This window comes from Somniosus microcephalus, chromosome 4, assembly GCF_052327205.1.
Source record: "Somniosus microcephalus isolate GS21.2 chromosome 4, FLI_Smic_1.0, whole genome shotgun sequence".
NCBI classification, from domain to species: Eukaryota; Metazoa; Chordata; class Chondrichthyes; order Squaliformes; family Somniosidae; genus Somniosus; species Somniosus microcephalus.
Genome location: NC_140990.1, coordinates 6,158,994 through 6,180,160, shown reverse-complemented (window position 1 = coordinate 6,180,160; position 21,167 = coordinate 6,158,994). Strand labels below are relative to the sequence as shown.

General features: G+C 49.1%; 1 pseudogene; it reads left to right on the top strand.

Moving 5' to 3' along the window:
* The first annotated feature begins 4,192 nt into the window (after positions 1-4,192).
* LOC147118216 (uncharacterized) overlaps positions 4,193-21,167 on the top strand; it is a 33,888-nt pseudogene continuing 16,913 nt past the window's right edge.

The window sequence follows — 21,167 nt, the reverse complement described above, 5'->3', positions numbered from 1 at the left end:
TATCACTACTGCTCTGTAGACCATGAGCTTGGTGCCGAGTTTGAGGTCCTGGTCTTCAAACACTCTCTTCCTCAGGCGACCGAAGGCTGCACTGGCACACTGAAGGCGGTGTTGGACTTTGTCATCGACATCTGCCCTTGATGACAGTAGGCTCCCGAGGTATGGAAAGTGGTCCACGTTGTCCAAGGCCTTGTCGTGGTTTTTGATAATCGGGGGGCAGCACTGTGTGGCAGGGGCAGGTTGGTAGAGGACCTTTGTCTTACGGGTGTGCTCCACCAAACTGAAGAAGCTCCGCTCGGGGCCCGGATCCACGGACTCTCAGGTTTGGATTCCCCTTTATTCTCTCCCCTCCTCTGATCTCAATCGGATCTGGGGGAAAACTCACTTTCCCTCACTGATTGCGGCTCTTCACCAACACCGACTTTACAAAGAAAGCCCCGCGCGGCAGCCTGGAGCTCAGGGGCCCAGCGTGCAAGCACGGGGGAGGATGATTGACAGGGGCCCAGGGTGCGTGCTGAGCAACAGAAAATGCTGGAAAAACTCAGCAGGCCAGGCAACATCTGTGGAGAGAGAAATCGAGTCAACGTTTCAGGTCGAAACCCTTCGTCAGGACTGAGAGGAAACACAGGAAATGAAACAGATTAAAAGGCCAGTTTGGAGGCTGGGAAATGGGGACGAAAGAACAAAAGAGAAGTGAAGATCGGACCAGTAAAGAGACAAAAGATGGCTCGAGATGTTTATTCAATGGATGCAGTGTGAAGTGTGAAATGTTCGGGCAGAATGAGAGACAGCTGCCATGTAGGAGAGAGAAAAAGGGGGAAGGGCTGAAACAAAGGGGTGGATAAAAATATATAAAAATATATAAAAATGTAATCGGGGCCGAGGTTATGATCTGAAATTGTTGAACTCGATATTGAGTCCGGAAGGCTGTAAAGTGCCTGATCGGAAGATGAGGTGCTGTTCCTCGAGCTTACGCTGGGTTTCCGTGGAACAATGCAAGAGCCCGAGGATGGTGAGGTCTGAGTGGGAATGGGGCGGTGAATTAAAGTGACAGGCGACCGGAAGCTCGGGGTCACCCTTACGGACTGAATGGAGGTGTTCCACAAAGCGGTCACCCAATCTGCGTTTGGTCTCACCAATGTAGAGGAGACCACATCGTGAGCAGCGAATTCTCTCTGTATCCACTCTATCAACATTTTTCATAATTTTAAAGACCTCTATTCGGTCACCCCTCAGCCTTCTTTTTTCAAGAGGAAAGAGACCCAGCCTGTTCATCCTTTCCTGATATGTATACCCTCGCATTTCTGTTATCGTCCTTGTAAATTTTCTCTGCACCCTCTCCAGTGCCTCTCTATCCTTTTTATAATATGGCGACCAGAACTGTACGCAGTACTCTAAGTGTGGTCTAACCAAGGTTCGATACAGGTTCAGCATAACTTCACTGCTTTTCAATTCTATACCTCTAGAAATCAAACCTCGTGCTTGGTTTGGTTTTTTATGGCCTTGCTAACCTGTGTCGCAACTTTTAGTGATTTGTGTATTTGTACTCCGAGATCCCTTTGCTCCTCTACCCCACCTCGAGTCGCACCCTCCAAGTGATAAGTGACCTCCCCATTCTTCCTACCAAAATGTAATACCTCACATTTAGATTATGAAAGTAAATTAGCAAAAAATATAAAAACAGCTAAAGTAAATGTTGGTCCCTTAGAGGATGAGACCGGGAAATTAATGGTGGGAAATATGGAGATGGCAAAAACACTGAATGAATATTTTGTATCAGTCTTTACAGTAGAAGACACTAAGAATATCCCAACACTGGACAAACAGGGGGCTAAAGGGGGGGAGGAGCTAAACACGATTAAAATCACTAAGGAAGTGGTACTCGGTAAAATAATGGGGCTCAAGGCAGATAAATCACCTGGACCTGATGGCTTACATCCTAGGGTCTTGAGGGAAGTGGCGGTAGGGATTGTGGATGCATTGGTAATAATTTTCCAAAACTCCCTGGACTCAGCAAAGGTCACGGCAGACTGGAAAACTGATAATGTAACACCCTTATTTAAAAAGGGCAGTAGACAGAAGGCTGGAAACTATAGACCGGTTAGCCTAACATCTGTGGTCGGTAAAATTTTGGAGTCCATTATTAAGGAGACAGTAACAGGACATTTAGATAATCATAATTTAATAGGACAAAGTCAGCATGGTTTTATGAAGGGGAAGTCATGTTTGACAAATTTGCTGGAGTTCTTTGAGGAAGTAACGTATAGGGTGGATAAAGGGGAACCAGTGGACGTAGTGTATTTAGACTTCCAAAAGGCATTTGACAAGGTGCCACACAAAAGATTATTGCTTAAGATAAAAAATCACGGGATTGGGGGTAATATTCTGGCATGGATAGAGGATTGGCTATCTAACAGAAGGCAGAGAGTTGGGATAAATGGTTCATTCTCAGACTGGCAATCAGTAACTAGTGGTGTTCCGCAGGGGTCAGTGCTGGGTCCCCAACTCTTTACAATCTATATTAATGATTTGGAGGAGGGGACCGAGTGTAACATATCAAAGTTTGCAAATGATACTAAGATGGGAGGGAAAGTAGTGAGTGAGGAGGACATAAAAAACCTGCAAGGGGACATCGACAGGCTAAGTAAGTGGGCAGAGATTTGGCAGATGGAATACAATACTGGAAAGTGTGAGGTTATGCACTTTGGCAGGAAAAATCGTAGAGCAAGTTATTATCTTAATGGCAAGAAACTGGAAAGTACTGAAGTACAAAGGGATCTGGGGGTCCTGGTGCACGAAACTCAAAAGGTTAGTATGCAGGTGCAGCAAGTGATTAAGAAGGCCAATGGAATGTTGGCTTTCATTGCTAGGGGGATAGAATATAAAAATAGGGAGGTATTGCTTCAGTTGTACAAGGTATTGGTGAGACCGCACCTGGAATACTGCGTACAGTTTTGGTGTCCATACGTAAGAAAGGACATACTTGCTCTCGAGTCAGTACAAAGAAGGTTGGCAGACAGGAAGCAAAGAGTTGGAATAAACAGCTCTTTTTCCGAGTGGCAGGCAGTGACTAGTGGGGTACTGCAGGGATCGGTCCGAGGACCCCAGCTATTCACAATATATATAACTGATCTAGACGAGAGAACTAGATGTAATATCTCCAAGTTTGCAGACGACACAAAGCTGGGTGGGTGTGTGTGCTGTGAGGAGGATGCCGAGAAACTCCAGTATGATTTGGACAGGTTGGGTGATTGGGCAGAAGCATGGCAGATGCAGTGTAATGTGGATAAATGTGAGGTTATCCACTTTGGTGGCAAAAACAGGAAGGCAGATTATTATCTGAACGGCAATAGATAGGGAGAAGGGAGAAGTGCAACGACACCTGAGTGTCCTTGTGCACCAGTCACTGAAGGTAAGCATGCAGGTGCAGCAGGCGGTTAAGAAGGCAAATGGTATGTTGGTCTTCATAGCGAAAGGGTTCGAATACAGGAACAAGGATGTCTTGCTGTAGTTGTGCAGGGCCTTGGTGAGACCACACCTTGAGTATTGTGTGTAGTTTCGGTCGCCTTATCTGAGGAAGGATGTTCTTGCCATGGAAGGAGTGCAGCGAAGATTCACCAGACTGATACCTGGGATGGCAGGAATGACGTCTGAGGAGAGATTGCGTCGATTGGGCTTATACTCGCTGGAGTTTAGAAGAATGAGAGGGAATCTGATTGAAACTTATAAAATTCTAACAGGACTAGACAGACCAGATGCAGGAAGGATGTTCCCGATGGTCGGGGAGTCCAGAACCAAGGGTCACAGTCTAAGGATAAAGGGTAGGCTATTTAGGACTGAGAAGGCAGTGGAGGCCAATTCATTAAATATATTCAAGAAGGAGTTAGATATATTTCTTAAGGCTAAAGGGATCAAGAGATATGGGGAGAAGGCAGGTACAGGGTACTGAATTTGGATGATCAGCCATGATCTCATTAAATGGCGGAGCAGGCTCGAGGGGCCGAATGGCCTACTCCTGCTCCTATCTTCCATGTTTCTATGTTTCCCTCACTGATTGCGGCTCTTCACCAACACCGACTTTACAAAGAAAGCCCCGCGCGGCAGCCTGGAGCTCAGGGGCCCAGCACGCAGGCACGGGGGAGGATGATTGACAGGGGCCCAGGGTGTCTGTGGAGCAGGAAAGGGCGCGGCCATGGGGCGCATGCGCGGGGTCAGTCACAACTCAGCGCGGAGACCGGAGCGCTTTCTGGAGCGCGGGGGCTTGTGGGGATTGCAGCCGCCATTACTGTTGATACTTTCAACCAACCTGTGCAGCAGCTGGGGCCTGAAAATCAGCTTCACTGCCCCTGGGCTGGGAAAGGGGGACATGAGGCAACATTCTCCCTCTTACCCCTTTCTACACTCCTTTTACACGGTTTTAGAAGTGAAGCATTTACAGACAGGGAGCTCAGACCATGATCTGACAGAGTCGCTCTATTCATCGGGACCTGAATATCATCAGCTTCTGCACATGGAAGGAGAGAGCAGCGATCACAGCACGGCCGGTGTGTGTCCTGTGCAGGCGCAGTGTGGGCCACCGGATAAATCCCCCTCAGAATCTTATATGTTTCAATCAGATCACCTCCCATTCTTCTAAACTCCAATGAGTATAGGCCCAACCTGCTCAACGTTTCCTCATACGTCAACCCCTTCATCCCAGGAATCAACCTAGTGAACCTTCTCTGAACTGCCTCCAATCCAAGTATATCCTTCCTTAAATATGGAGACCACAACTGTGTGCAGTACTCCAGGTGCGATCTCACCAGTGCCCTGTACAGTTGTAGCAAGACTTCCCTACTGTTATACTCCATCCCCCTTGCAATAAAGGCCAACATTCCATTAGCCTCCCTAGTTACTTGCTGTACCTGCATGCTAACTTTTTGTGTTACTGTTGAATCTGTGTTGACTGCCCTATCAGGCAGTGCATTCCAAATCCGAACCACCCGTTGCAGAAGAAAAGTTTTCCTCCCGTCGCCTCTGGTTCTTTGACCAATCACCTTCAATCCGAGCCCTCTTGTGATTGGACCTTCCGCCATTGGAAACAGTTTCTCTTTATTTACTATTTAAACGCTTCATGAGTTTTACCGCCTATCAAATCTCATCTTGGCCTTCTCTGCTCTCAGGAGAACAACCCCAGCTTCTCCAGTCTATCCACGGAACTGTCATCCCTCATCCCTGGAACCATTCTAGTAAATATCTCTGCACCCTCTCCAAAGCCTTCACATCCTTCCTAAAGTGTGCTGCCCAGAATTGGACACAATATTGCCCTGGGGCTGAACTCGTGTTTTATAAAGGTTTAGCATAACTTCCTGGCTTTTGTACTCTCTGCCTCTATTTATAAAGCCCAGGATCCCATGAGCTTTATTAACTGCTTTGTTAACCTGTCCTGCCACCTTTAAAGAATTGAGCACAAGCTCCCTTGTAGCACCCCCTTTAAAATTGTACCATTTAGCAGGTATTTTCTCTCCTCATCCGAGCAAAATGTCTCAGCTCCCACTTTTCTGTATTCAATTTTATCTACACTCCTTTTACAGGGTTTTAGAAGTGGAGCATTTACAGACAGGAAGCTCAGACCAAACATCACATCAAGAACAGACAGAGTCACTCGATTCATCAGGACCTGATTCAATCGCTCCTCCAATCTGCTGGCACACCAGAGAGTTCACACTGATGAGAGACCTTTTAAATGTTCCGAGTGTGGGAAGAGCTTCAAAATCTACAAGTACCCAAAGAGACACCAGTGGCTACACACTGGGGAGAGCCCATTCACCGGCCCCGTGTGTGGAAGGGATTCACTCAGTCATCCGCTCCGATGATACACCAGCAAATTCACACTAGGGAGAGACCTTTAAACCACTCCGTGTGGGAAGGGATCAATTGCACCCTCCGTGCTGCTGAGACACCAGCTTGTCCACACCGATGTGAGACCGTTGACCTGCTCCATGTTTTTGAAGCGATTCTCTCATTCTGCCACCCTCCTGAGACACCAGCTTGTTCACAGTGAAGAGAGACCGATTAAATGTTCTGACTGTGGAAAGAGATTTAAAAGGCCCCAGGACCTGAAGAGACACCAGCTGGAGAGAGCAGGAGAGATTCTGTTCACCTGCTCCGTGTGTGGGAAGAGATTCACTCAGTCCTCGAATCTGCTGGCACACCAGCGAGTTCACACTGGGGAGAGGCCGGTGAAACAGTCCGACTGTGGGAAAAGCTTTCAAATGTCCCAGAAGCTGAAGGGACACCAGCTGGAGAGAGCAGGAAAGAGGCCATTCACCTGCTCCATGTGTGGGAAGGGATTCGCTCGGTCATCCCACCTACTGATACACCAGCAAGTTCACACTGATGAGAGACCGTTTACATGTTCTGTCTGTGGGATGAGCTTTAAAAGCTCCAGGAATCTGAGTAGACACCAGCGAGTTCACACTGATGAAAGGCCATTTAACTGTTCCGACTGTGGGAAGAGCTTTAAAACCTCTGAGGCTCTGAAGGAACACCAGCAAGTTCACTCTGTTCAGAGGCCATTTACATGTTCTGCCTGTGGGATGAGCTTTAAAAGCTCCAGGAATCTGAGCGGACACCAGCGAGTTCACACTGGGGAGAGACCATTCACCTGCTCCGTGTGTGGGAAGGGATTCACTCGGTCATTCCACCTTCTGACACACCAGTGAGTTCACACCGGGGAGTGGTCATTCACCTGCTCCGTGTGTGGGAAGGGATTCACTTGGTCATCAAGCCTGGTGAGACACCAGCAAGTTCACACTGGGGCGAGGCCATGCACCTGCTCCGTGTGTGGGAAGGGATTCACTCAGTCATCCCACCTACTGAAACACCAGCGATATCACACTGATGAGAGACTATTTAAATGTTCTGTCTGTGGGATGAGCTTCAAAACCTCTGAAGATCTGAAGCAACACCAGCGAGTTCACTCCGATCAGAGACCATTTACATGTTCTGTCTGTGGGATGAGCTTTAAAAGCTCCAGGAATCTGAACGGACACCAGCGAGTTCACACTAGGGAGAGACCATTCACCTGCTGTGTGTGTGGGAAGGGATTCACTTGGTCCTCGAATCTGCTGACACACCAGCGAGTTCACACTGTTCTGTAGCACAGGGCCCTGAAGACAACTGGGGTGACATGAACATGGAATGGATGAATGTTTTATAAATTCTTGTACTGCTGTTTAATCTTTAAGATTGTTGTGATGATGATTCCCTTTGTTTCACTGTTCATAGAAACATAGAAGATAGGAGCAGGAGTAGGCCATTCGGCCCCTTGAGACTGCTCCGCCATTCAATGAGATCATGGTTGATCATCCCTGTCCCTGCTTTCTCCCCATATCCCTTGATCCCTTTAGCCTTAAGAAATATATCTAACTCCTTCTTGAATATATTTAATGAATTGGCCTCTACTGCCTTCTGTGGTAAAGAATTCCATAGGTTCACCACTCTCTGGGTGAAGAAATTCCTCCTCATTTCAGTCCTAAATGGCTTACCCCTTATCCTTAGATGGTGTTACATAAAATGTACAGCACAGAAACAGGCCATTCGGCCCAACTGGTCCATGCCAGTGTTTATGCCCCACACCCACCTTACTTCAATTAACCCAATCAACATCTCCTCCCATTCCTTTCTCCCTTGTGTGGCTTCCCCATAAATCCATCTGTGCTGTTCACCTCAACCACTCCCTGTGGTAGCGAGTTCCCCATTCTCACCATTCTCTGGGTAAAAATTTTCTTCTGAATTCCCTCCTGGATTTATTAGTGGCTTTAATATTTATACCCACATAAAAATGATGAGAATCTGCTAAGCTGACCAGTATGTTGTTGTACGTTGTCTTTTTCTGCTGAATGAAACATTACTGAGCCCCTGTACCCGTGTTATGGGATGAAGTGCCAGACAAGTGAAGGCACAACGTCTGGGTGTGAATCTGATAACCTCATGGACCATATAGGTGTGATAACCAGACGGGCTTGTGGTTATAGTCTGGTCACAGATGGACTAAATTCCCTGAATTAGCAGGAGTTCAGCAGGCGGTCAACAGACGGGTCCAAACAATCCCATTTCCTGAGCGGTAACCAAGCTTGTGTATAAGAACAGGCCACTTAATCCGTTGTCAGTTGGAACAGACTCGAGAAGATCGCGCGCGAATCCACTGTACTTCTATTCTCCAGATTGAGAGAATTATCACCCGATCTGTGTTATGCGGCGCTCTTAATAAAGCCTGGAGAGACATTTGTGTTTTTGTGAGCTTGATTATCTGGTATCTGAAACCCTGGGACTCCCGATCATTGGAGTCAACCTCAGTGTGTGGAAAGGGATTCCCTGGTGTATCCCACCCGCTGACACACCAGAGTGTCCACAGTGTGACTGCGGTGGGTCAATTCCACTGTTTCCGATGCCTTTAATCACATCCAGGACTGAACCATGTTAATTCAGGCAACTGGGGCTTGTTAATGTTAAGAGCCCCCAATAACTGGGCTGGATTTAAAGATCATTCCCTGTTCTCTCAGTACTAGTGAGCAGAGAGAAGCTGATGTTATAGAATCATAGAGCACAGTGGGATGCATTTTGGCCCATCGTGCTGGTGCCGGCTCTCTGAAAGAGCGATGCAATTAGTCCCACTGCCCTGCTCTTTCCCCACAGCCCTGCAAATTTCTGCTTTTAGTATATATCCAATTCCCTTTTGAAAGTTACTATTGAATCTGCTTCCACCTCCCATTCAGGCAGTGCATTCCAGATCATCACAATTCGCTGTGTAAAAAAAAGTCTCCTCATTTCCTCTCTAGATTCTTTTGCCAATGATCTGAAATCTGTGTCCTCTCGTTACCGACCCTCCTGCCAGTGACAACAGCTCCTCCTTGTTTGCTCGATCAAAACCCCATATAATTTTGAGCACCTCGATCACAGCGCCACTTAACCGTCTCTGCTCCAAGTTATATTGCCAATGTTTTGTGAATTGTTGCTGTGAAAGAAAAGACAGCCATCCGTGGCTAAGTAAAGTAATAAAGGATAGTATCCGACTGAAAACAAGGGCATATAAAGTAGCCAAATCTAGTGGGAGGATAGAAGATTGGGAAGCATTTAAAAGCCAGCAAAGAATAACTAAAAGATTAATTAAGAAAGGGAAGATAGATTATGAAAGCAAACTAGCAAAAAATATAAAAACAGTAGCAAGAGTTTCTACAGTTATATAAAAAGAAAAAGGGTGGCTAAAGTGAATGTTGGTCCCTTAGAGGACGAGACCGGGAAATTAGTAGTGGGGAACATGGAGATGGCAGAAACGCTGAACAAATATTCTGTATCAGTCTTTACAGTAGAGAACACTAAAAATATCCCAACACTGGACAAACAGGGGGCTATAGGGGGGGGGAGAAGCTAAACACGATTAAAATCACTAAGGAGATGGTACTCGGTAAGATAATGGGACTAAAGGCGGATAAATCCCCTGGACCTAAAGGCTTACATTATAGGGTCATGAGAGAAGTAGCGGTAGGGATTGTGGAGGCATTGGTGGTAATTTTCCAAAACTCCCTGGATTCAGGAAAGGTCCTAGCAGATTGGAAAACTGCTAATGTAATGCCCTTATTTAAAAAGGGAGGTAGACAATAGGCTGGAAACTATAGACCAGTTAGCCTAACATCTGTGGTTGGTAAAATGTTGGAGTCCATTATTAAGGAAGCAGTAACAGGATATTTGGATAATCATACTTTAATCGGACAGAGTCAGCATGGTTTTACGAAGGGGAATCCATGTTTGACAAATTTGCTCGAATTCTTTGAGGACATAACAAACAGGGTGGATAAAGGGGAACCAGTGGATGTGGTATATGTGGACTTCCAAAAGGCATTAGACAAGCTGCCACACAAAAGATTACTGCACAAGATAAAAAATCACGGGATTGGGGGCAATATACTGGCATGGGTGGAAGATTGGCTATCTAACAGAAAACAGAGAGTTGGGATAAATGGTTCATTCTCGGGTTGGCAATCAGTAACTAGTGGTGTTCCGCAGGGGTCGGTGCTGGGACCCCAACTCTTTACAATCTATATTAACAATTTGGAGGAAGGGACCGAGTGCAATGTATCCAAGTTTGCCGACGATACAAAGATAGGAGGGAAAGCAGTGAGTGAGGAGGACATAAAAAACCTGCAAAAGGACATACAGACTGGGTGAGTGGGCAAAAATTTGGCAGATGGAATATAATGTTAGAAAGTGTGAGGTTATGCACTTTGGCAGAAAAATCAAAGAGCAAGTTATTATCTAAATGGAGAGAAACTGCAAAGTGCTGCAGTACAAAGAGATCTGGGGGTCCTGGTGCATGAAACACAGAAGGTTAGTATGCAGGTACAGCAGGTGATCAGGAAGACCAATGGAATCTTGGCTTTTATTGCAAGGGGGATGGAGTATAAAAGCAGGGAAGTCTTGCTTTAGTTATACAGGGTACTGGTGAGGCCACACCTGGAATACTGCGTACAGTTTTGGTTTCCATATTTAATAAAAGATATACTTGCTCTCGAGGCAGTTCAGAGAAGGTTCACTCGGTTGATTCTGAAGATGAGTGGGTTGACTTATGAGGCAAGGTTGAGTAGGTTGGGCCTCTACTCATTGGAATTCAGAAGAATGAGAGGCGATCTTATCAAAACATATAAGATTGTGAGGGGGCTTGATCGGGTGGATGCGGTGAGGATGTTTCCACTGATGGGTGAGACTAGAACTAGGGGGCATAATCTTAGAATAAGGGGCTGCCCTTTCAAAACTGAGATGAGGAGAAACTTCTTCACTCAGAGGGTGGTGAATCTATGGAATTTGCTACCTCAGAGAGTTGTGGAAGCTGCGACATTAAATGAATTTAAAACTGAGATAGACAATTTCCTAGCTGATAAGGGAATAAGGGGTTATGGGGAGAAGGCAGGGAAGTGGACGTGATTCTAGGTTCAGATCAGCCATGATCCTATTGAGTGGCGGAGCAGGCCCGAGGGGCCGTGTGGCCTACTCCTGCTCCTACTTCTTATGTTCTTATGTAGGATGCCTTTTGGCCCATCGTGCTGGTGCCGGCTCTCTGAAAGAGCGATGCAATTAGTCTCACTGCCCTGCTCTTTCCCCACAGCCGTGCAAATTTCTGCTTTTAGTATATATCCAATTCCCTTTTGAAAGTTACTATTGAATCTGCTTCCACCTCCCATTCAGGCAGTGCATTCCAGATCATCACAATTCGCTGTGTAAAAAAAAGTCTCCTCATTTCCTCTCTAGATTCTTTTGCCAATGGCCTGAAATCTGTGTCCTCTTGTTACCAACCCTCCTGCCAGTGACAACAGCTTCTCCTTGTTTGCTCGATCAAAACCCCATATAAAGGGACAAAGACCAGCATTCTTCCTCCTCTCTCTCTCTCTTGTGAGTATTTGTGGTGGGTGAGAGGGTGGGGGGTGAGTCAAAGGGGACTGCGGCCCCTTTTCAACAAAAAACATTGCTTGGCCATTTAAAGGGGAATGGGTGCCCCCCAGGTATTTAAAGGGGCAGTGCCTCTTTCTGTATCATGTAAGAGCAGGGAGGTTCTGCTTGAACTGTACAAAAACACCAGTTAGGCCACCGGCTAGTGTGCTGCGTGCAGTTCTGGTCGTCCCCATTGCAGGAAAGATGTGACTGCTCGAGACGGGAGATTTTCGAGGATGTTGCCAGGACTAGAGAATTTCAGCTACAAGGAAAGATTGAATACATAGAAACATAGAAGATAGGAGCAGGAGTAGGCCATTGGGCCCCTCGAGCCTGTTCCCCCATTCAATGAGATCACGGCTGATCATCCAAATTCAGTACCTGGTCCCTGCCTCCTCCCCATATCCCTTTAGCCTTAAGAAATATATAAGTACAGGAGTAAAGAAGTCTTACTCCAATTATATAGGGCCTTGGTGAGACCACACCTGGAGTACTGTGTACAATTTTGGTCTCCTTACCTAAGGAAGGATATACTTGCCATAGAGGGAGTGCAATGAAGGTTCACAAGATTGATTCCTGGGATGGCGGGACTGTCGTATGGGAAGAGATTGAGTAAACTAGGCCTGTATTCTCTTGCATTCAGAAGAATGAGAGGGGATCTCATTGAAACTTATAAAATTCTAACAGGACTAGACAGACTAGATGCAGGAAGGATGTTCCCGATGGCGGGGGAGTCCAGAACCAGGAGTCACAGTCTAAGGATAAGGGGTAAGCCATTTAGGACAGAGATGAGGAGGAATTTCTTCACCCAGAGAGTGGTGAACCTGTGGAATTCTCTACCACAGAAGGCAGTGGAGGCCAATTTATTAAATATATTCAAGAAGGAGTTAGATATATTTCTTAAGGCTAAAAGGATCAAGGGATATGGGGAGAAGGCAGGGACAGGGTGATATACCTATCAATTCATCCAATGAAAAGCGACGAGTTAAGATAGTAACTATAGGTTTTTATTGGCTAAATAACAGAGCCCACCCTCGTGGGTGATCAGGTCCAACAAGGAGGAATACCAGCCAGTCAACCACCTTTATACCTGGGCAAGCAGGCGGAGCCATGGGCGGAGTCAGCTGTGGTCAGCCCAGGTATAACAGCGTGACAAGAGGTGACCTTGTGTAGTGATACAACAGTGTAAACAGTGATAACCATAGTGTAACGATATAAACAGTGATAACCATAGTGTAACGATAGTGAACGATAAAAGTGGTTTACCACATTCACCCCTTGTTTAGATTTGAGTCCGGCGGGGTGAAGTGTACTACCAGTTCGGGTATGTCAGTCTGTCCGGAGGCCTCGTAAGTCTTTCTGATCGGCGCAGCAGCGGCGGCGGTGATGCAGTATCCGATGTTAATGCTGGTGTCTGCGTGGTCGGCGAAGGCTCGTGGGGTTCCGGCATGCCGTCTACCTGAGCTGGATTTGGGGGGGTGGTGGGGGGTAATGGTGGTGTCTCAGGGGTGCCCGAGGGTGCAAGGTCTCGTAAGGAGACTGTGTCCTCCCGCCCGTCTGGGTATGCCACATAGGCGTACTGGGGGTTGGCGTGCAGGAGGTCCACCCTCTCGACCAGGGGGTCCATTTTATGGGCCCTCACGTGCTTTCGCAGCAAGACTGGCCCCCGAGAAGTCAGCCATGTTGGTAGCGAGGTTCCCGTAGTCGACTTCCTGGGGAAAACAAACATTCGTTCATGGGGGGTGGCGTTAATGGCCGTGCAAAGCAGTGACCGGATGGAATGCAGCGCTGCCGGGAGGACTTCCTGCCAGCGAGAGGTTGGCAGGCCCTTAGACTTTAAGGCGAAGAGAACGGCCTTCCAGACAGTCGCGTTCTCTCTTTCCACCTGGCCGTTCCCTCGGGGGTTGTAGCTGGTGGTCCTGCTTGCAGCAATACCTCTCGCTAGTAGGAACTGGCGAAGTTCCTCGCTCATGAAGGATGAGCCCCGGTCGCTATGTATATAGTTCGGGAACCCGAACAAGGCGAAGAGGTCGTTCAGGCATTTGATGACCGTGGTACTGGTCATGTCTGGGCAGGGGAAGGCAAAGGGGAAACGGGAGTACTCATCAATGATGTTGAGGAAGTACACATTACGGTCAGAGGACGGGAAGGGGCCCCTTAAAATCGATGCTCAAGCGCTCGAAGGGGCGGGTGGCCTTGATCAGGCTTGCTCTGTCTGGCCTAAAGAAATGCGGTTTGCATTCGGCACAGGTTTGGCAGTTCCTGGTCATGGTCCTGACCTCCTCGATGGAGTAGGGCAGGTTGCGGGCCTTAATGAAGTGGTAAAGTCTGGTGACCCCGGGGTGGCAGAGGTCATTGTGGAGGGTCTGCAGTCTATCAATTTGCACGTTGGCGCATGTACTTCGTGATAGGGCATCTGGGGGTTCGTTCAGTTTACCAGGCCGGTACAAGATATCATAATCATAGGTGGAGAGCTCGATTCTCCACCTCAAGATCTTGTCGTTCTTGATTTTGCCCCTCAGCTTGTTATTAAACATAAAAGCGACCGAACGCTGGTCGGTGAGGAGGGTAAATCGTTTGCTTGCCAGGTAATGCCTCCAGCATCATACTGCCTCCACGATTGCCTGGGCCTCCTTCTCGACCGAAGAGTGTCAGATCTCAGGGCCCTGGAGGGTCCTTGAGAAGAAGGCCACAGGTCACCCCGCCTGGTTAAGGGTTGCAGCTAGGGCGAAGTCGGATGCATCGCTCTCCACTTGGAAAGGGATAGACTCATCCACCGCGTGCATTGTGGCCTTAGCAATGTCTCCCTTTATGAGGGAGAAGGCTGTGCACGCTTCTGCCATCAGGGGGAAGGAGGTGGACTTCATGAGGGGTCTGGCTTTGTCCGCATAATTCGGCACCCATTGGGCATAGTAGGCGAAGAGCCCCAGGGTTCTCTTCAGCGCCTTTGGACAGTGGGGGAGGGGAAGCTCCATGAGGGGGCGCATTCTTTCGGGGTCGGGGCCGATGACTCCGTTCTCTACTACGCAGCCGAGGATGGCAAGACACGAGGTGTTAAACACACATTTCTCCTTATTGTAAGTGAGGTTCAGCCGTTCGGCCGTACGGAGGAATTTCTCCAGATTAACATTGTGGTCCTGCCGGTCGCGGCCGCAGATGGTGACGTTATCTAGATAAGGGAACGTGGCCTGCAGCCCGTTCTGGTCAACCATCCGGTCCATCTCCTTTTGGAAGACCAAAACCCCGTTGGTGACGCCGAAGGGAACCCTAAGGAAGTGGTAGAGGCGGCCATTCGCCTCGAAGGCGGTATACTGGCGGTCCTCAGGGCGGATAGGGAGTTGGTGATAGGTCGACTTAAGGTCGATGGTGGAGAATACCCGGTACTGTGCAATCTGATTGACCATATCAGATATGCGGGGAAGGGGGTATGCGTCCAGCTGGGTGTACCGGTTTATGGTTTGGCTGTAGTCGATGACCAGGCGGTTTTTATTGCCGGTCTTAACGACTATGACCTGGGCACACCAGGGGCTGTTGCTCCTCTCGATGATGCCCTCCTTCAGGAGACGCTGCACCTCAGAGCTAATAAAAGCTCTGTCCCCGGCGCTGTACCGCCTGCTCTTGGTGGCGACGGGTTTACAGTCGCGGGTGAGGTTAGCAAACAGGGAGGGGGCAGGACCTTGAGGGTGGATAGGCCGCAGGTGGTACGCGGTGGGCAGTTTAAAGGCTGCTGGTTGTCGACTGTGAGTGGGGGAGGGGTCCACCGTATGCCAAAGTGACACTTTGAAGGTGGGATTGGAAGTCCAGCCCTAGTAGGATGGCAGCGCACAGCTGGGGCAGGACGAGGAGTTTAAAATTTTTATACTCCGTGCCCCTAACCGACAGGGTCACAACACAGTAGCCGCTGATGTCTGTAGAATGGGACCTCGACGCCATCGAGATCCGGTTGCGCGTTGGCCGGACAGTGAGGGAGTAGTGGCTCACCATGTCTGGATGGATGAAACTCTCCGTGCTTCCGCTGTCGAACAGGCAGGTCGTGGCGTGGCCGTTTACTTTGATGTCCATCATGGACTTGGACAGGTGATGCGGGCGAGCTTGGTCCAGTGTGACGGAGGCTAGTGTATGGCTGAGCGAGCTGCTGTAGTCTGCGGGTGAGGCGGTGGTCGGGTCTGGAGACAAGGTGGCGGTCGAGTGTGGTGGACAAAATGGCGGCGCCCACGACATTGAATAAAATGGCGGAGAAGATGGCCGCCCCCACAACTCACATGAGGCACTGCTGGCATCGGTGGCCTTGATCAAAGATGGCTGCCCCCACGACTCACACGAGGGGATACTGGCATCTGTGGCCTTGATGAAAGATGGCCGCCCCCACAACTCGCATGAGGCACTGCTGGCGTCTGTGGCTCTCCCCCTGCAGGCCTTCGCGAAGTGGCCTTTCTTGTGGCAATCGGAGCAAGTCGCATTTCTTGCAGGGCAGCGCGTCCTCGGGTGTTTCGCCTGGCCACAGAAGAAGCAGCCGGCGGCCCGATCGCGGGGCTCCGATGTCGCAGCCGGTACCGGGGGTGGCGGTCCCAATCGGTTCTGGGACGCCGATGCTGAGGTAGGTCCCAGAGGCGGCGGTGCGAGGGGTATTGCAGCCGGGGTCGGGCCCGAGTCCCAGGGTCGCGCAGCACAGTACCTGGAGTACGCCTTGAGGTCCCGATGGGCCACCTCCAGAGAGCGAGCGAGGGCTGCAGTTGTATTCAGGTCGAGGTCCTTTGATTCGAGCAGTCTTTGCCGTGAGTAGTCGGACCGAAGGCCTTTCACGAAGGCATTGCGGATATTCCCTTCAGTATTTTCTGCAGCCGTTACAGCTTTAAAGTCACAGTCCCTGCCAAGTGTTTGTAGCGCCCGTAAAAATTCATCTACAGACTCTCCTGGCTGTTGCGAGCGGGATCTTAGGAGATGTCTGGCATACATAGAATTTACCGGGCTCTGGTACTGCTCTTTCAGCAGGTTGAGGGCGTCCTCGTATGTAGTAAGGTCCTGGATGAATGCAAATACTTTAGGGCTCACTTGGGCGGTCAGAACTCTTAGTTTGGATCCCGGAGGCACGCTGGATTCTCCCAGGTAGGATTCGAAACAGCTCAGCCAGTGTTTGAAGTCGAGGGCTGAGTTCGCTGCCTGTGGGTTTAGATCCAGGTACAGCGGTCGGAGGGCTCGCAGCCAGGCCGGCTGCTGTGGCTGTTGTAGCTGGCCATTTGGCTGGTCGTTTGGCTGCTCTGATCCACTCATTTCAAAATTTAGCCAATAAAATTGATATACCTATCAATTCATCCAATGAAAAGTGATGAGTTAAGATAGTAACTATAGGTTTTTATTGGCTAAATAACAGAGCCCACCCTCGTGGGTGATCGGGTCCAACAAGGAGGAATACCAGCCAGTCGACCACCTTTATACCTGGGCAAGCAGGCGGAGCCATGGACGGAGTCAGCTGTGGTCAGCCCAGGTATAACAGCGTGGCAAGAGGTGACCTTGTGTAGTGATACAACAGTGTAAACAGTGATAACCATAGCGTAATGATATAAACAGTGATAACCATAGTGTAACGATAGTGAACGATAAAAGTGGTTTACCACACAGGGTGCTGAGTTTGGATGATCAGCCATGATCTCATTGAATGGCAGAGCAGGCTCGAGGGGCCGAATGGCCTACTCCTGCTCCTATCTTCTATGTTTCTATGTCTTAAAAGAGGATAGCGAGGCGGAGAGGTTCAGGGAGGGAATTCCAGAGCTTAGGGCCGAGGCAACAGAAGACACGGCCACTGATGGTTGAGCGATTATAATCAGGGATGCTCAAGAGGGCAGAATTGGAGGAACACAGATGTCTCGGGGCGGGGGGGAGGAGGTTGTTTTCTTTGGAACCGAGGAGGCTGAGGGGAGACCTGATTGAGGTGTAGAAAAGTATGAGGGGCCTAGATAGGAAGGACCTATTTCCCTTGGCAGAGAGGTCCACAACCAGGGGGCATAGATTTAAAGTAATTGGTCGGAGGTTTAGAGGGGAGTTGAGGAGAAATGTTTTCACCCAGTGGGTGGTGGGGGTCTGGAACTCACTGCCTGACAGGGTGGTAGAGGCAGAAACTCTCATCACATTTTAAAAGTACTTGGATATGCACTTGAAGTGCCGTAACCTACAAGGCTACGGACCAAGTGCTGGAAAGTGGGATTAGTGTGGATAGCACTTAATCGGCCGGCACGGCCAAGATGGGCTGAATGGCCTCCTTCTGTGCCGTAATTTTTCTGTTATTCTATCGCGGGGGGCGGGTGGTTGTGAGGCTGAAGGGAATAACTAAGATAGGGAGGGGCGAGGCCATGGAGGGATTTGAAAACAAGGATGAGAATTTTGAAATCAAATCATTGCTTAACCGGGACCCAATGTAGGTCAGCGAGCACAGGGGTGATGGGTGAATGGGACTTGGCATTGAGTTACGGCACGGGTAGTTTTGGATCACCACAAGTTTACATAGGGTAGAATGTGGGACGCCAGCCAGGAGTGCATTGGAATAGTCGAATCTCGAGGTAACAAAGGCCCGGGTGAGGGTTTCAGCAGTGGATGAGCTGAGGCAGGGGTGGAGACAGGCCATGTTACCGAGGTGGAAATAGGCGGTCTTTGTTATGCTGCAGGTATGTGTTTGGAAGCTCATTTCAGGGTCAAATACGACACCAAGGTTGTGAACAGTGTGGTTCAGCCTCAGAGAGATGTTAGGGAGAGGGATGGAGTCAGTGGCTAGGGAATGGAGTTTGTGGCAGGGGCTGAAAACAATGGCTTCGGTCTTCCCAATATTTAATTGGAGAACATTCCTGCTCACCCAGAACCGGATTAGAGATCGTGGAGGGGTCGAGAGAAGTGGTGGTGAGGTAGAGCTGGGTGTCGTCAGCGTACATGTGGAAACTGACGCTGTGTTTTCAGATGATGTCACCAAGGGGCAGCATTTAGATGAGAAATAGGAGGGGCCCAAGGATAGATCCTTGGGGGACACCAGAGGTAATGATGCGGGAGTGGGAAGAGAAGCCGTTGCAGGTGATTCTGTGGCTACGATTAGATAGATAAGAATGGAACCAGGCGAGTGCAGTCCCACCCAGCTGGACAATGGTGGAGAGGCGTTGGGAGAAGGATGGAGTGGTCAACCGTGTCAAAGGCTGCAGACAAGTCAGGAAGGACGAGGAGGGATAGTTTACCTTTGTCACAGTCACAAAGGATGTCATTTGATGAGACTTGATTTGACTTCAGGGCCAAGTCAGTGAGGTGGATTGGGCTGTTTCTGGCCCGCTGGTTATTGTGGGCACAGCTAGACACCAGTGGGACCGGCTCTACCCTGTTCTTTGAGGCAAAATAAGCCAAAAAAAATTCATGCTTCCCCCCTTACCCTTTCTACACTCCTTTTACAGGGTTTTAGAAGTGGAGCTTTTACAGGCAGGAAGCTCAAACCAAACATCACGTCAAGATCTGACACAGTCGCTCGATTCATCAGGACCTGATTCAGTTGCTCCTCCAATCTGCTGGCACACCCGCGAGTTCACACTGATGAGAGACCTTTTAAATGTTCTGAAAGAGCTTCAAAATCTACAAATACCTGAAGTGGGGAGAAACCCGGGCCCCGTGTCTGGGAAGGGATTCACTCAGCCATCCGCTCCAATGATACACCAGCAAGTTCACACTAGGGAGAGACCTTTAACCCGCTCCGTGTGTGGGCAGGGATTAATTGCACCCTCCGTGCTGCTGAGACACCAGCTTGTCCACACCGATGCGAGACCGTTGACCTGCTCCGTGTTTTTGAAGCGGTTCTCTCATTCTGCCACCCTCCTGAGACACCAACTTGTTCACATTAAATGTTCTGACTGTGGGAAGAGATTTAAAAGGTCCCAGGATCAGAAGAGACACCACCTGGAGAGAGCAGGAGAGATTCTGTTCACCTGTTCCGTGTGTGGGAAGAGATTCACTCGGTCCTCTAATCTGCTGGCACACCAGCGAGTTCACACTGGGGAGAGGCCGGTGAAACATTCCGACTGTGGGAAAAGCTTTAAAGGTCCCAGGAGCTGAAGGGACACCAGCTGGAGAGAGCAAGAAAGAGGCCATTCACCTGCTCCGTGTGTGGGAAGGGATTCACTCAGTTATCCCACCTACTGAGACACCAGTGAGTTCACACTGATGAGAGACCATTTACATGTTCTGTCTGTGGGAAGAGCTTAAAAAGCTCTGAGGATCTGAAGGTACATCAGCGAGTTCACACTGATGAGAGACCATTTACATGTTCTGTCTGTGGGAAGAGCTTTAAAAGCTCCGCGGAACTGAAGGTACACCAGCGAGTTCACACTGATGAGAGACCATTTACATGTTCTGTCTGTGGGAAGAGCTTTAAAAGGTCCGGGGTGCTGAAGATACACCAGCGAGTTCACACTGGGGAGAGGTCATTCACCTGCTCCATGTGTGGGAAGGGATTCACTCAGTCCTCGAATCTGCTCGAACACCAGCGAGTTCACACTGGGGAGAAACCGTTCACCTGTTCCGTGTGTGGGAAGGGATTCACACAGTCCTCGACTCTGCTCGAACACCAGCGAGTTCACATTGATGAGAGACTATTTAAATGTTCTGACTGTGGGAAGAGCTTTAAAACCTCTGGGGATCTGAAGGTACACCAGCAAGTTCATATTGATGAGACACCATTGACATGTTCTGTTTGTGGGAAGAGCTTTAAAAGCTCCACGGAACTGAAGGTACACCAGCGAGTTCACACTGATGAGAGACCATTTACATGTTCTGTCTGTGGGAAGAGCTTTAAAAGGTCTGGGGTGCTGAAGATACACCGACGAGTTCACACTGGGGAGAGGCCATTCACCTGCTCCGTGTGTGGGAAGGGATTCACTCAGTCATCAAATCTGCTTGAACACCAGCGAGTTCACACTGGGGAGAGACCGTTCACATAGAAACATAGAAGATAGGAGCAGGAGTAGGCCATTCGGCCCTTTGAGCCTGCTCCACTATTCAATGTGATCATGGCTGATCATCCGAATTCAGTACCCTGTCCCTGCCTTTTCCCCATATCCCTTGATCCCTTTAGCCTCAAGAAATATATCCAACTCTTTCTTGAATATATTTAATGAACTGGCCTCCACCGCCCTCTGTGGCAGAGAATTCCACAGGTTCACCACTCTCTGGGTGAAGAAATTCCTCCTCATTTCAGTCCCAAATGGCTTACCCCTTATCCTTAGACTATGACCCCTGGTTCTGGACTCCCCGGCCATCAGAAACATCCTTCCTGCATCTAGTCTGTCCAGACCTGACAGAATTTTATAGGTTTTGATGAGATCCCCTCTCAATCTTCTAAACTCCAGTGAGTATAAGCCCAATCGACACAATCTCTCCTCATACGTCATTCCTGCCATCCCAGGTATCAGCCTGGTGAATCTTCGCTGCACTCCCTCCATGGCAAGAACGTCCTTCCTCAGGTAAGGTGACCAAAACTGCACACAATACTCAAGGTGCGGTTTCACCAAGGCCCTGTACAACTGTAGCAAGACATCCTTGTTCCTGTACTCGAACCCTCTTGCTACGAAGGCCAACATACCATTTGCCTTCTTAACCACCTGCATGCTTACCTTCAGCAACTGGTGCACAAGGACACCCAGGTCTCTGCACTTCCCCTTCGCCCAATCTATTGCCATTCA